Source organism: Manis javanica, chromosome 3, assembly GCF_040802235.1.
Source record: "Manis javanica isolate MJ-LG chromosome 3, MJ_LKY, whole genome shotgun sequence".
NCBI lineage: Eukaryota > Metazoa > Chordata > Mammalia > Pholidota > Manidae > Manis > Manis javanica.
In genome coordinates this window covers 86,245,944-86,262,143 of record NC_133158.1, presented here as the reverse complement: position 1 = coordinate 86,262,143, position 16,200 = coordinate 86,245,944, and positions in this window count along the sequence as shown.

Below are 16,200 nucleotides of genomic sequence, written 5' to 3'. Positions count from 1 at the left end.
CATATATTTTTTTCCTTTCCATTGCAACTTGTACCAATCTATTAAGGTGTAATAATTATGAATCATAAATTAAAAAATTCAATTGTTCTCAGTCTTTAGCCTTCAAGTCATCTAAACTTTCTACACACCAATCCCATCTTAATTTCAGTTTTTTTTTATTCTTAGCATCATAAGTACAACAAACTTTTAGTAATTATTTTTTACAATTTGTTTCTCCTGTGGCCTTCTGTGACATCATCAATTTGCCTTCCTTGCCTCTGCCCCCCTTTTTTTTAAACCTTACATCCACATCCAGTCATCACCAAATCCTTTCTGATTTTTCTTTGATATATATTCAGAATCAACTCTTATTGCCTGTTTCTGGACTGTGGCAATATAATCTTAACTGGTCTCTTTGCTTCTTACTTTGTTCCCTTACAATTTATTCTCCAGGAGCAGCCAGAGAAGTTGCTTTTCAGAAGATTTATTTTGGAAAGCTAAAATATTTACCCTATTCCAAATGCAGAAAACATAAAAAGTGTATATAGTGAAAAGCTAATCTTCATTGATCTAGTTCCTAGATATTAGATATTATGTATTCTTCAATTAAAAAAATACTGGAAAATATAAATGTGGGTTTTTCTGTATTTTTATTTCACAATATCATAATAATTAGCAATGAATCTGCACCTCAGTGAGATTTTCCTATTACTACATAAAATGTTCCTTCCTTATATTTTATAGCTATCTTATATTCAGTTACATGGTTGTAATGTAATTTACATATCCTCTCTCTTATTGATGTATATTTAGTCAATAAATTTAGTCAATGGTTCCTTGTCAGCTGTTACAAAATAATGTTACAATCCTGCAATATCTATACTACAAAAAAAATCCCAACTGCTCTTTGAAAGGGTGTTTTTGTCTAAATTTTCCTTGGGTGTGGTAAAACTGGCTTCCGCGGAGGTCGTACTGGTTTGCCCTCAGTAATGAACTAGGGAGCCCGTGTCTGCTGCACCCTCTCCAGCAGAGTGTGTTGTTAGATGTTTGGGTCGCCGTCCCGTGGTACCGCAGAGTGTTTGTAGATAGTAGGTGCTCAGTGGTGCTTTGGGGAGTAAATTGACACCCGCTTGTTAGAATTTGCTTCAGAGAGGCTAGGCTCCTATTGGATCTTTAAATCTACTTTTGTTATTTCGGTAAGGGAGAGCACACAGAGAGTGGATATAAGAACCAAACGTGTCCATTAATGGGGAAAACAGATGGTTTCCTTTCCAGATGGTTCTGATATGGGAATACTCTACTTAGACCCAGGTTTATTTTTTTCATTACCTGAATTTAAAGAAAGCAAAATCAGGTATCCATTTCATTCTGACCAATAGCAGCAATAGAAAGATCATGGATGCTGGGACAGAAAGACCTGGCTTTGCTTCTGAGCAAAGTAGTTTACTAAGCAATAACAATTAATATTTGTAAGTGTATGTTAAGTTCCAGTAGCTAAGCTGTTATTTATTATTTTTATCTTACATGTCTTTCCAATAATCATAGGTCATATTATTAAATCCGTTTTACAGATGTAGAAACTCACTCTTAGCGTGATTAAGTCATGCAACTTGCCACTAATCCTAAAACTATATATATATATATTTCCATTCTATTTCAGGAGAGCTAAAATACTCAAACTCTTATAATTCATTATTTAGCTGTTACAGTTGTGGCATAATGTTTTTTGTTCCTATGCCACAAGGTATTTTACAAGATTTTGATTGAACGTCAACCTTAGCTGATAGCATATATGCCCCACAGTTGCCTAGTTTCCATTTGGTAAATCTAAAGAGGAATGCAGTTATCAAGCTAAACCCACCTTCATTTACATTACTTCAGCAGTAAAATAAATTGTGTGTTTTAAATTTCCTGTTTCATAAAAAGGAGAAATGATCTGGCAGGTGATGTCAATTTACATTTCTTGTGTGCATGTGTGTGTTCACTGTGAGATAATTATATTTTTCATCTGATCCTTTTCAATATAACTGTTCTTATCCTATAATATGCTATTCTTCTCTATTATTTTTGTGGTAATTCAATATAAGTTGTTATTAGGCTTTAGTCTGGGAAGATTACCAAAACTTCAGATTTCATATCTAGCAAAGGCACTGGCTTAATATGTAACTCATTTTTTTATGCTCTTAAGTTTTTCTATCCAAAAGATACAATATTTGACCAAACAGGAATTATAAGAACTAAACACTTCCAGTGCACTTTTATAAATATAGAAATATTGTGGACATGTTTTGCAAAAATGTGTCCTTTAATGGTAATTTAGATATATATAGAGGGCATATAAGAGAAAATACATATTTTGCTGTATATATTGTTTAATCTGTTTATATCATTAGTTTTAGAGATTTAGTATATAAAATGATAATTTTGAGGTAGTTGACAAAATCTACCTGAATATTACAAATAATAGAAAACAAAGTAATACTGATCACACCTGGACTGCACAGAGAAAAATACATGCACACCAGGAGTTTAGTGTAAAATATTAACTTTCATGAATATTCTTCTCAATCTTTTAAGATCTTTCCACCCACTTGGGTTTGGGAGTGTGGGATACAATCCTCACTCCGTAGGAGGATTGCCTGCTCTTTGACATCATATCTGTGATTAAAGCCGCCTCTGAAAAGCTATAGGTTCTAGTGTAAATCACACTCTTCCCTCTGACCCTTATTATTATCATTATTATACGAATAAAATCAGTTTTTTCAAAATCCTGTGCCATCTTGAAGGAAAAGGAAATAAAGAAGGGTTTTCCAAAAGCCAGCCTGAGATGGAGAAGATGGTAGGAGCCAATACTCTGGGGTCCTAACGCCTGCAATGTTGAGGAGCGCTCCTCTACGTGCGACTGCCTTCACTCCCAGTCCTCAAGGTGCAAGTCCGACTGCCTCGGAACTTCTAGCTTAGCTTCATGTTACCTGCTGTAAATGACAGGAAGCCACTGGTCAGTCCGTGAGAGACTTCTATGAATATTTATAAGACAATGGGACCAAACATTTTATAAAATTGTGTGTTACTTTAAAAAATCATTTTGCAAAATTAATGTAGTGCCTGACGTTCCATAAGACTTTCAGGTTGTGTCGGCATCTAGAATAACAAGATTGACTTTTCATGGTATGTATGAACTCAATCGTGGTAAATTAATCCTGCTTTTATGGTTGTAGTTAATGCCATTCTTCAATAGAAGTCACATCTTTCTGTTCTCATCATATGTGCTTTCATGAATACTGGTGCTGTTAACATTCTGGATTTTTAAAGAAATTCTATTGTATCTATTTCCTTATAGAAAAGGAAATAATCTTCATATAAATTTAGGATATCTGCTTATCCCTTACATACTGATTTTTCATTCTTGCTTAGCCCATGTAGGAGCAGGCTTTGTGCACCGAAAGACAGGGGCCATATGAATCTAAAAGGAATACTCACATAGTCAAAGTACTATAAAAAAGCTAACGCAAATAGAAGCAAAACTACAGTGAAATATCCCCAAGAAGATCATGTGACCTTCTCAAATGTATATTAAAATTATCTACTAAACATAATTTCATTGAAGAACTTCTGGCTGAACTTTTTTCCTTCTTTCTTCATTAAAAAAAAGTAAGAATGTACTTCCATGTCAGAAGCAATTTCATGAGGTCGAGGCTGATACAGTGTAGTAATGAGTAAGAATATAAAATATCTTTTTGCCAGTTTCTCCCTGTGACCATGTGCTTGCCTTGCTAGGACCTCCCAGTATTGGAAGGGGTTCAGGACCCTGTGAGGCTGTGAAGTTTCAGCATCGTTTAGCTTTACAGTAAATTGCCTCTGTGTGTCATTAGAAAGAAGATCCTTGGATCATTAAAAAAGGAGGCCCTTTTCTAATTAGCCACCAGGAGATTATACTAACCATTTACACTCACAGCTTTAAATCTTAAACAATTTGGTAATTGTAAAGGAATTTTACATTGCCTTACTGGTACCATATTGGGGGTTGGTTGTCTCTACTGGTGGAGATGGGCACTGAGCATCACTGTTAGCCAGGTCAGTTTTGATAAGGCTTTGATAGGTCAGTTCTGATGTGGTCCCATAGCCACTTTACTTCCTGTGCTCATGGAGCAGGTGAGGAGATGGCTGGGGAAAGAGACTGACGGCCATCCACGGAGCCTGTCATTTTTCTACATGATTACTCAGAGCCCTTTGGTAGGTGTTTACAACATAGGCACCAATATCTTCAGAGTTTGTGTCCATTCTAAGAGTTCCATCCATATACATTTTCCCTAGACTTCCTTGTTACCAATTCTAATCTTGTTTCTTCTAAATGTCAGTTCATCCAGCCAAACAGTTAATAAATGCCAATGAATTAATATGTAGCTGTACTCCTGATCATTATTAACCCCAGACAAAATAGACAACAACAACATGTTACCAAAACCCGAGGACACGGAGTGCTGGAGGGTGAGAATCACCGTGTCTCTGGGGAACATACTGCTGATGGCCTTGACATAGGGGCAGGAAAAGAGCAAGTACATCAGAAGCAGAAAGAGGAGGCTCTCTCCTTCAGTGTCCTTCCACTTCTTTCTATTGATGACACTTAGCACTGTGTCAGTTTGCAAAGGAGAAATATTTGGAGTTTACAAGTTTCACAAAGTAGAACAATGAAGTATAGATATATAGCTGAGAAAAATTGGTATCTTGCACATGTGTGCAGTCTCATTTAATCCTCATAATACAATAGAATATTTGTTAATTTTTTTTTCAGCCTAAGTTGACTTTCTATATTAACTTAGAAATGAGGAAGTATTCACCAAGATATGCGTTGATTCTGTTGAATCATGAAAGCCTCTATATTGAATAAAAGAATCAAAACAAAGACAATCTCTGGGTGCAGAACATAGTAGCAGGGACTACAGAAGAAAGGTTAAATTAATCTATCAAATAAAATATTTGATTCATTGAGTTAAGAAAATTATTAATGCCTCCATACATAAATGACCACATGAGACCAGAAAACTCACAATTGGAAATAAAATAGGTAAGTATGCATAGATAAAAATATCAGTATAAACAATAGTAAAGTGCCATATTTTGCTTCTATAACTGGACTAATTGGTCATTTTTCCCTTCACTGCCCCATCCCTCTACCACACATCAACAAACTGGAGACTAGGGCCTACAAAAAATGCTTAATCTTTACCAGGATTTGCAGCCATAGGTTGCAAATTTTGAGAGGTGATAGAATGTTTTATTTGTTTAGAAGGCCTCAAAAAACAGAAATCCAAAAATCTTTTGGCATGATAGCACTCACTGATACCTCTTAGAGGATGCATCCTGCTAATTACAAAGCAGTTAAAGAAATGTAGTTTCTTTCTCAATATGAGATTAGTCTTTATAATTTACTTGGATTGATATCTACACTTACATAGATAGAGATATACTTGATCCAACAGGTAAAGTAATTACAGAGACAGTCTTGAATGCAGTTCTCAAAGGCAGGAGTAATTGCAATAGAAATTCATCTGACCTAGAATATTCCAGCACTCTCCCTAAAATGTGAAGATTTTGGGTGCTGGAAGTCTCCATCTTCCCTCTCTGCCTTTCTTAGCACACACTCCAGATGGTTTGATAGAATTGATGTCAGTGTTTATTGTCTAATAACTTCATTCTTCTCTACTGGTTTTCACATACATTAAACAGTATTAAGTAGTGGTTGTGTACATTGTAGCTCAGAGATTAAGGAGGGGACAAAAGTACCAAAGGATTGTGAAAACCCAGAGCAGGTGATATCCAAAAAGGGGGCATGAGAGCCCAGAAGGCTGGGTGCTGGAGGGGAAAGAGAAAGCAGAGACTTGTTGGCTGGAAGCTGAGAACAGAGACAAATGGAATTTTTAAAAAAGAAAAATTGGGTGTTTTGTTAGCAAATTCCCTTTTCCAGTCCCCCTTATAGAATACTAGGTGAATATCAATGATGCCTGGTCTTGCTAAGTAAAGCTTTGTTTGGAAAGAGCTGGAATGTAAGGAGGCAGCAAGCATTTCTGTTGCACCAAATAAAGAGGCTGTTAATTTGTATGGAAAGAGAAAGTCTGTTTGCTCCCAAGTCCCACCCAGAAATTTTGGGAAAATATACACAGTTCATCTGTTTTGCAGAAGCTCTAAAATGAGGAGTTTGCTTGGATGTCCTCTTGTTTTGGCTTAATTCTGCTTCCTGCCCTGGTCCCCTTGGGGGAGGTGAAAGAGAAAGCAAAAGCAAAAGAGAAAGAGTCAAGGAAGGGGTGTGACAGGGGTGGGGCAGAAGGGAAGGAAATGAACGATTGAGATCAAATCATGAATGAGATCCATCGATGAGATGGGGAAAGAGTATAGAAAAGGGAAAAGGAAGAGCCAAAATAACCCATTTGTTTACAATGTCAGTCTGAGACATTAATTTTCAGATAAGCATTAACCTTTTAAGTCAGGTGTCCATGGCCTGCATGCCCCTTATCAGGAGGATGTGGTCCTGATCATTTGTAAAAGGTGAGTGTGAAGGTTGTGTGTTTGACTGACAGTTGCAGATTGGTCTGTCTACAGTAATAGTATCCTTGAAAAAAGACATCTAGCAGCTGTACCTTCCCTCCCTGGCTCTTCCATTAGTATCACTGGCCTCCCCAGGGTTTTGCTGACTCTTACCTTGTGTGTTTATGGATCCAGTTTTATTCCTGCTGTTTCATTTTTAGAACCAACTGGTCGTGTTTGCTTTAGCTCCTTTTTCCTGGTGTCTCTTCCCCCTGAAAATTCTCAGAGAGCTCTGATAATTAAATCAGTAGTAAAAAATATAGCTATATATTACTGGATTTGATTAACTTAATATCAATAGTACTCAGAACAGTGCCCTAAAAAGAGAAAACATCCATTTAACTCTCCATGGCCCAATTTTCATTCAATATAAAACTAATTTTTATTGAAAGTTATGAATAATTTAAAATAATATCTTTATCTTCAAGTTATTTTTCAATCTTTTATAATTAACAGCAAATAATTGTTATCTTTTTAAAAAGTAGCAATGAATTAATTACTGGGCCTTCCATTATGTACTTTGTAACCAGTATAAATGAAAGTATCAGCTTATTTAAATTATGTACAATGTAAAATGTTCAACTATACATGACATATATTTAAAGAAACTTGTTCCAGTTTTCCTGGGGGAAACTCTTATTTTTTACAATTTTGTTATGATTCTTGGGTGATTTTTACTGGGGTCGTAACAGCAATAAAAAGCCTGCTTAGATTCTGTAGACACAAATGCAGTACTGCCAGTAATTTACAACTGAAGTCAAGTTACTTAACTCACTTGGTCTTTGCGGCTTTAGCTGCAAATTGGTAAGAACGGTATATATCTCACTGAGTTACTAAAACAATCCAATAAGGGAAAAAAACCTAGCATAGCATAGGCACATATTAAGTACTAAATAAAAAAGTCAAATATGACTATTAGGTAGCAAATGTCATGAGAAAACTTGAGCAGGGTGGAATTTTCAGTCCTATAAAGAAATCCTAGAACTATTTTACCTACTGAGATGCTAGCTTTAATAGACCATGGCAGTAAACAGGTCGCTTAACCACCCTAGATCTTAGTTTCCTAACTGGCAAAGTGAGGATAAAAAAATAGTGCCTACCTCTTCGGGTTATTATGAGGAAGAAAGGATGTTTAAATAATAAAATAGATAGAGCAGGGATTGTCATATCTGGTATACAATTATATAAGGAATATATTATGTATAAGCATTATATAATAATATAAGCATTTTATAGGTGACCCTTGAATAATACAGGCAGCGAGGGTCGACCATCCCCAGCACAGTAAAAAATCTGCATATAATTTCGACTTCCTAAAAATGTAACTACTGATAGCCCACTTTTGATTGAAGCCCTCCCTGATAACATAAACAGCCAAGTAATGCATATTTTGTATGTGACATGTATTATATACTGTATTCTTATAATAAATAAAGTAAGCCAGATTTAAAAAACTACTTTTTTATCAAATTGTCACATATCTCCAAAAACTTGCTGATATATTTATTTAAAATATCTGTAAATAAGTGGACCTGCACAGTTCAAACCTGTGTTGTTCAAGGGTCATCTACATAAGGATTTGTTGAATGAATGAATGAATGAATGAATGGAGTAGTTTTCACTACTCATTTAATAAATTCATGGTATAATGAGACTATTCAGCAGTGTAAGCTTTTATGTCTTGATTGAGAACTACTCTGAAAACCACAGACCTCAATTTCTTGTGTTTATGATCTGACAGATACTGTTTACCTAAAGGGGTTGCAATTTCCATACCTCTGACTGGAACCTCCCTACTTAAAATAATACCCTTGGACCAAGAACCTTGGCATCATGGCCCACCCTAGGAGAACCGAATTTACATTTCAAAGGTTTCCTCCCACGTTTTGAATATACTACTTTAAAGTTTACCAGGTCACCCATATCCTACTTTTGTAAAAAATAAGGGAGTATAAGTTTAGAAAAAACTCACAATAGAGTGGCCTCTATTTTTCTTTGGAAGAACATTTCTGCATAAACAACAAATAAAGCATATACAAACTAAAATCTTATAGTAATTTTTTTGACTACAGACATGACATTTTTCCAGTTTTTCTTTGTTTTTTTCTCTGATTAGTATAACAAGTTGGTAGCTTTTATTATTCCTACTAGCCAGTTTTTAGGGTTTTTAAGATTGTTTTGTGTTCTCTTTTGTTTTCAATGAAGAAGCATAGGGGAAACATCTTTGGGACAGATGAACTTATTTTCCTATTTCTGAGGTCACATGTAATTGCAGAAATTGTAAAATTGAAGACCCCTGGGAGAAAAAGCTGTCCAAATGTGAATGAGTGTTTTTTACAAGAGAGCTTCTTGAAAGGAAAAAAATGATGGCGATATGTTAACAGGTTTGACAGCCCTCTTGCCAACTTTGACCCAGAGGTCACTGGTCCTTTGAGCGTGGAGCCTACTTGCTTTAGATTTGGGAGGAGGAGGGTTTATGTTATTTGTCCATGGGAGTTACATTATCCACTGGAATTTTTGGATTCTGAGCCTGTCAAAGCCTAGATATGCGGAGTCAGTTTAGCACTTGACTGTTTGAGAACATGTGGCATAATATTATGACAAATACCACCCGCGTGCACACGGGGAACCTGTACCTGCTTAGCAGCTGTTGTAGCATAGGTGGCCCTCCCACAGCATCATGTGAGCCCTGCGCAGCTTGACATTGGGCTGCCGAGGATTCAGTGAAGACATTCGTATTAAGTCTTGCTGATGACCTGATGGCTCCCTTGGATTTGCAGATATCTCAGACACTATTAAAAAAATTTTTCTCCTTTAAGAATTTGATTTTAGGGAAAATTCATATTTCTGAAGAAATTTTGTTAGCATACACTTTGACTATTTAAAAACAGGTCAGGCACTTGAAACAAAATCAATTGGTGTTAGACACTTGTAGCATGGTGACATGCTTTTATGTTAAAGCTGTGGAGAAAAGGCTTTCAGTTATTAACTCCTGTATGATGTAATCAGACCGTGGGAAGAGGGTCACAGGGACTGAGAAGGTCAGCAGTCAGCCCCTCTGTGCTGTTCTGTTTGCTCTCTCCTCCTCCCTGAAGAGTCGGCGCCCATTCCTTGGCGTGCTCTCCCTCTCTCACCTCACCCTGTTGCGAACAAGCACACACAGCCAAGGAGCCATGCACACACACACCCACCACAGCTCAGGAAAATCAGAGAAGAGTAAGCAAACAATCTCAGTGCTTCCTAAATCATCTGTAATGATGATGACACCCGTATAATGTTATCAGCATGTGTTTGTTACATGTATGTGTGTGTACATGCAATGTTATAATTTTCTTGTGTAATTAAAATAAGCAAAGACATTGAACTTATATAGGCCCAAGAATCTTCACCCTCATATGATGTAACCATAACACATGATCTATAGTTTTCTGAGCTTCAATTTCATTATCTTTAAAATAGTAAATATACTAGACCTACTTAATGAGTCTATTATAATGACAAAATTGGGTAATGTGCACTTAAATGAGATCTGAGATACAGGTACAGTCATTATGTCTGATTACGTGATACTCTTCCCTAAGCTCTCCCTAAACCTCTTCAGCACAAACAAAGCCTTTCTTTCTTTCTCATGATTTATATGGTGGCTCAGAATATCTCCATGCTTGTCAGGGAAAAAAGTGGTGCTCACTCTTAGGGTTGATTAAGACATGCACACATATGTTTTGTAGACTGGTGTAGGGGCTAAGAAGCTGGTAAAGATAGAAATTTTATACAATATGGATTACCCCCCAACCTTTGCAGTCGCAAGAAATAATTCTCTCATAATTAGCTAGACTTAGCTAGAAGGCCAAAATGTCAAATGGATGCAGAGGTTCCAGTTGCAGTTAAAAGGCTCACATTTGGATCTGGCCTGATCCATTCTGGTGTCACTCTGTCATCTGGTTTGATAGGACCAATGTGTAAACCAGAGGTTTCCCAGGATCAAGACTTTTGCATAAGGGACTTCTTTTTTTTAATCTTGTGTGCTTTAGGGGTCAAGTGCATTAATGGTTAGGGAGTTCTAATGACAGGGCTTTCCACCCCATTGGCACTGGCAAATCTGTAGCTTGAATTACAGTCATGGTTGTGGATTTCCAGGTGTGCAGAACCACTGCTCAGCAGAATCTCAGCTCAGTAGAGGAGGCAATGATTTTTTCCATGTTAAGACCAGGTCTAATTTATAAATATAACAAAGACACACCTTGAATATTGCCAATATCAGCTGGGAGTTTGAAGGAACTTTTTTATTAGAGCTTGAATTCCTGCAAGCCAAGGAACTCATGACATTGGATTTAATGTTTATTAGAGCATTAATTGCATGGTCACAAGCTAGTAAGAAAGGAAGATATTTATATTTCTTGTATCATGCACCAAACATCAGAGGTATTTAGTAAAAGTGTTTATCCTCCTTCATGTTGATACTTGATCTTTCTAATATAATTAAGAGTAAAAACCTTCTTCAAGGAAAAGTAATTATATTAGATAACAATAAATTTAATAATAATAAACTAATACTAGAACTCAACAACTGCTAAGTTGTAAATACTAGATGCAGTGATGGATGGTCATAAAAGTGGCAAATAATTTTTTCTGCTTCAGTATTTTCAACAACCTTGAGTTAAGTATTACCTTCTATATTTTATAGATGAGACTTAGAATCACAGATAGGGAAATTAAAAAAAGATATCTGAAACAATTAAGGGGAAAAACAGTATATTTATCATATTAATCATCACACAGCAGAAAATGTATGTATTTATATACTTACAAAATAAGAGAAGGTAGAAAGCATTACCACACAATTAAAAATGTGAATTCATCTGATTTTTATTTTAATGTGGTCATGTTGCTTCTAAAAGAATTGTCAGTTTAAAACATGATTTGAAACATGTACAACATAATTTTAACATGTTTTTACACTGTGTCATTGGTATATCAAATTAATTACACAGAAGCTGCTAAATGGATGAAATTGTAATAATAGATGAATGTATATTCATAATTAAAGAGCAGATTGCCATTGGGATCAAAGTTAAGTCTGAGCTTCTTAATATCTTCATAAATGAGGAAACTAATATAATCAGTAGATATTTCTTAGCTGAAAGATGGTACTAAATCTTGTCATCCACTCTATTAAAGAAATAGAGACAGATAAGAACTTACTGAAGAGGAGCAGCAAAATGAAATTCAGCTTATAACCAAATATGCATTAGTATATTTGAAAAATAAAATGAAACAAAGGCCAAATATTCAGTGGAGTAATCTATACAGTTTCAATATATAATTTGAACACATATAAATACATGTTTGTAATGTATGACAGAAACAAGTGAAATCTGGTTTAACAGTTTTCCTGCAAAAAGGACTCTTTCTTGGCATATCCACACACTTCATGTGAATATATAGACATCTATTCATTTTGATGAGTCTATTATGTTTTTATTATTTTGATAGTAACCAGAACACATATCCAGTTCTAATACCAGGGGACCAAAAGACAGATATGGTCCCAAGAGAAATAACTAGAATAATTTATTTACGTAGAGACTTTGGATATTTGATTTCTTCTAAATAAATCAATATGCATTAAGCTAACCACGTACTTATTTAGTTAGGGTAGAAAATGGTAGTACCTGCTTTTGAAAACAACACAATCAGCAGAACAGGATCAAGTGATATCCAAGTGACAGATTTTAATTCTCATTGTGGATTGATTTTCACTGATGTTACGCTATTTAACTCTTACTTCTTAAATATATAATTTAAATATTTTGAAAATGCTATTCCAGGAAAATCTATTAACAGTCAATGACCCAATGATTTCTTAAAGTACAATTTACTATTGAGCTACTTAATGACTTTTCCTAATGAAAACTTTCCACTTATTATTCACTTAGGTCTCTTTATTTGTTTAAATTGATGCAAATCTGCAGTGAAGGGAATTTTAAAGCATTTGTGTGTATTCTGGACATAAACCAGGCATCAACAACACATTTTCCAATAAAAGATCAAATGACAAAATTTTTTAATCTTTGCCCAACTTTAATGGTAAAGAATTTCCATAACAACTACTTAACTCTATCACCATAATGCAAAAACAGCCACCGACAGTATGTAAGTGAACAAGGATGGCTGTATTCCAGTAAAACTTGATTTTTGGTTAGATTTGTCACAAAGGCCATAGTTTGCTGACCTCTGAGCTAGACTATTGTCAGTTCTTAATAACAATGAAAACATTTAAAAAATGTTTAGTTATCAAATAGTATTAGATAACAGGTATATGCTAAAACCCACGATGTAACAATAAAATAATTATCAGAATTGTGTCTAACAAAATTAGACTAGTACAGCTCTTTTGAACTAGTTTATTAGAGAGACCAAGGAAGTGAAGTCAAACATTAATGTCAATCAGGCACATATTTAATATTTCTCCCATTATGGTATTGTGTGATGCCAGTATTAAAAGGAAACATGAAATATTTTCCTTGACCTCAAGTGGCTTTCAGTCCAGTTTGAAGCCAGAGTTTCAAAGTCAAGTTAGTATGGAGATAAGTACTAAACCTCCATAATCCCCACTCTCAGGGTCTTTTTCTTTTTTAGATGCATTTTAAGTTGTGTGATAAAAACTCTACATAATTTTTCTCATTATTTGGCATACTTTTATCCTTCTAATAACTGAATCATTGTGGTAAAGAAAGCTGTAGGCATTCTGCCATTTAACATTCCTAGAATGAGTGAGATAAATTTGATCATTTCATACATTGCTGAATAAATATATTGCCAGCTCTGCATTTGTCTTCAACAAATATATTAAATTCTCAAGATGTGTGAATTTAAATTCAGGACTACAGCAAAGGGTTATGATAGCAGAAAAATGAAAGAAAATTCTGAGAACACTCATGCTATGTATCTAAGTCTTGTCTATCCTACAAACTGAGATCAATTCTATCTTTTCAATCAAGTATTTATTAACTCTCCCAGATTTCATGGATTGCATTAGAATAGAATTAAATTAGGAAATAATCTAACACATCTTTCCATGAAAATAAAACTATTAGAACAACTTAATTGACTTAATTAGTTTAATTTAGTTTAGTATGTAATAACTGGATTAAAATGTGGTACAAACATCTGGGTTCTATTTGCTATTTCTTTTTAACAATTATTGACTACACAGCTTCCTCATCTTTCATTTTAATTTCAATATTGCTTCAGTTGTCATCAGGGAAATAATACAGTCATAAAAATACACAAAGTATATTGGAAGGAAGAAAAGACCAAAATGGCCAAAGTAAGCAGAATGAGCTGAACTCACTTTTTACCTTATAATATACTGGAAATATTATTCTAGTTTTGAAACTATGTAATTGTATTACCATTTATAATGATTGTTTATTGTTCAATAGTTTGGATTTAGCACTATTTGTTTGAGAAATCCCTTATTGTTGACCACTGATGCTGTCTGATTTTTCAGCTAGAGAAGTAATCATGCTATAACCAAACCTTGTTTTTAAGATGCCTGTAATTTATTTTAAAGTGCTTTCTTACCATATTAGTTTCCTACTATTGATATAACATATTATCACAACTTTAATGACTTAAAACAAAATTATTATCTTACAGTTCTGTAGGTTAGAAATTCAACAAGAGTTTCAATTGGCTAAAATCAAGGTATTGGCTCAAAGTGTTGGCAGGGGTGTGGTCCTTTCTAGAGGTTTCAGGGGAGAATTTCTTTCCTTGATTTTTCCAGCTTCTGGGATCCTACATTCCTAAGCTTGTAGCATCCTTTTTCCACACTGAAAGCCAGGGACACTGCATCTCTCTGATTATGAATCATCTATTCTTCTGTAATCATATTTCTCTCTGACCCCTGCTAGGACCCATGTGACTGGATTGTATTCCCTGGATACTCTCTCTATCTTGAGTTCCTTAACCTTCATCATTTCTGCAAAGTCCCCTTTGCCATGTAAAGTAACATAAAAAATACAGGTTGTGGGATTAATGCTTGAATATCTTTGGGGAGCCTTTATACTGCCATCACCTATATACAAGTAAGGTAAGTATGTATTTCTATTTAAACTGGCATTTAGGTTCTAAACAAGAAAGCTCTGAGTAAGACAGCATCCATCAGGAATTCACAATCTAGGGGTGGTCGGCTGGCTTTCAATCAGAAAGCACTGTACTGCAGAAACATACTACAAACCTCCTCTTATCCTCATCTTTGATTAACTACAGATATTTTGTTAGTCAGCTTACCAGATACCCAAAGTGGATTTTTATTGCTGAAACTAGTGACTTGTTAATTACAATGGTAAATGTTAGTATCAAACTCTCATTAGTGATATCTAGTAGTTAACTGGTAAAGGTCAGCAATACTACAAAGTCAAGTTTCTACTCTTTATATTCTAACTAAAATTTAAAACACTTCATTCACATACATATATGTGTGTATGTGCATTTGTATGCTTATGTGCATGTAAGGAAAATGAATGGGCTGAGAACTACAGTTGCATACTTGTGTTGCAGAACAAGAAAATTGAGTAATCCATAAACCTTGTGATATTCATGGAAGTAAAAGTAGCAGTGAGAATATAGCCTTAAAGACATTTTCAGAAATTTGGGATAAATATATATACATGGGAATATAAACTAAACTAGGAATCTGATCTAATAGATCTTAGGGTTTCCAGAGAACCCAGCAGATATTTGGCTTAAACATCTTAGGTACTTACCATATCTGAAAATAACAAGAGCTTTTATTATGTAACTCAGATCAAACTATGGAGCAAAAATGAAAAACCCATGACAACGCTACTGATCAAATGTTGAACATCTCTAAGGATGGGCCCCCTGTAACTCAGACCTGAAAAGTTGCTATCTATTTGTATTAGTCAGCTTGGGCTGCCATAGAAAAATACCATAGACTGAGGGAGTTACACAGGATTAATTTTCTTATAGTTCTGGAGGACAGAAGTCCACAGGTAGGGTGCCAGCATGCTAGGGTTCTGGTGAGGACTCTCTCCGTGGCTTGTATTGCCAGCATCATGCTAAGTGCTCACGTGACCTCTTCTTTGTAAGCACATTGAAAAGAGAGCAAGATCAAGCTCTCTGGGGTCTCCTCTTGTAAGAACACTAATCCATGCGACCAGGGCCCCATTACCCTCAGACCTAATTATCTCTCAAAAGCCCCATCTCTAAGTAATTGGGTGTTAGGGCTTCAACATGTGATTTTTTGGGGAACATAAGCATTTAATTCATAACACCATTTACATATGCATATTTATAAATAAAAAAGCTATTGTAGCATGGGACATATATTTCCGGGAGTAATATTTAGGTTATTGATACACTTAGAAATTCATAGAAATATTGACTGCTACTTGGGTTAATCTATAATAAAATGAAGGAAAAAAATTGACCCCCATTATTATAAGAGTAGTAATATATAGTTTTTATCATAAGAATTTGACTAAAAGAATTGAGCAGAGATGAAAAACAAGGTAAAACCATTTTAAGAGGAATTTTTAGAGTGGTAAAACAACTTTACTCATTTTCAGTGTATGGCAATTCAATACTTTTAAAAAGAAACTTTGGGGACTT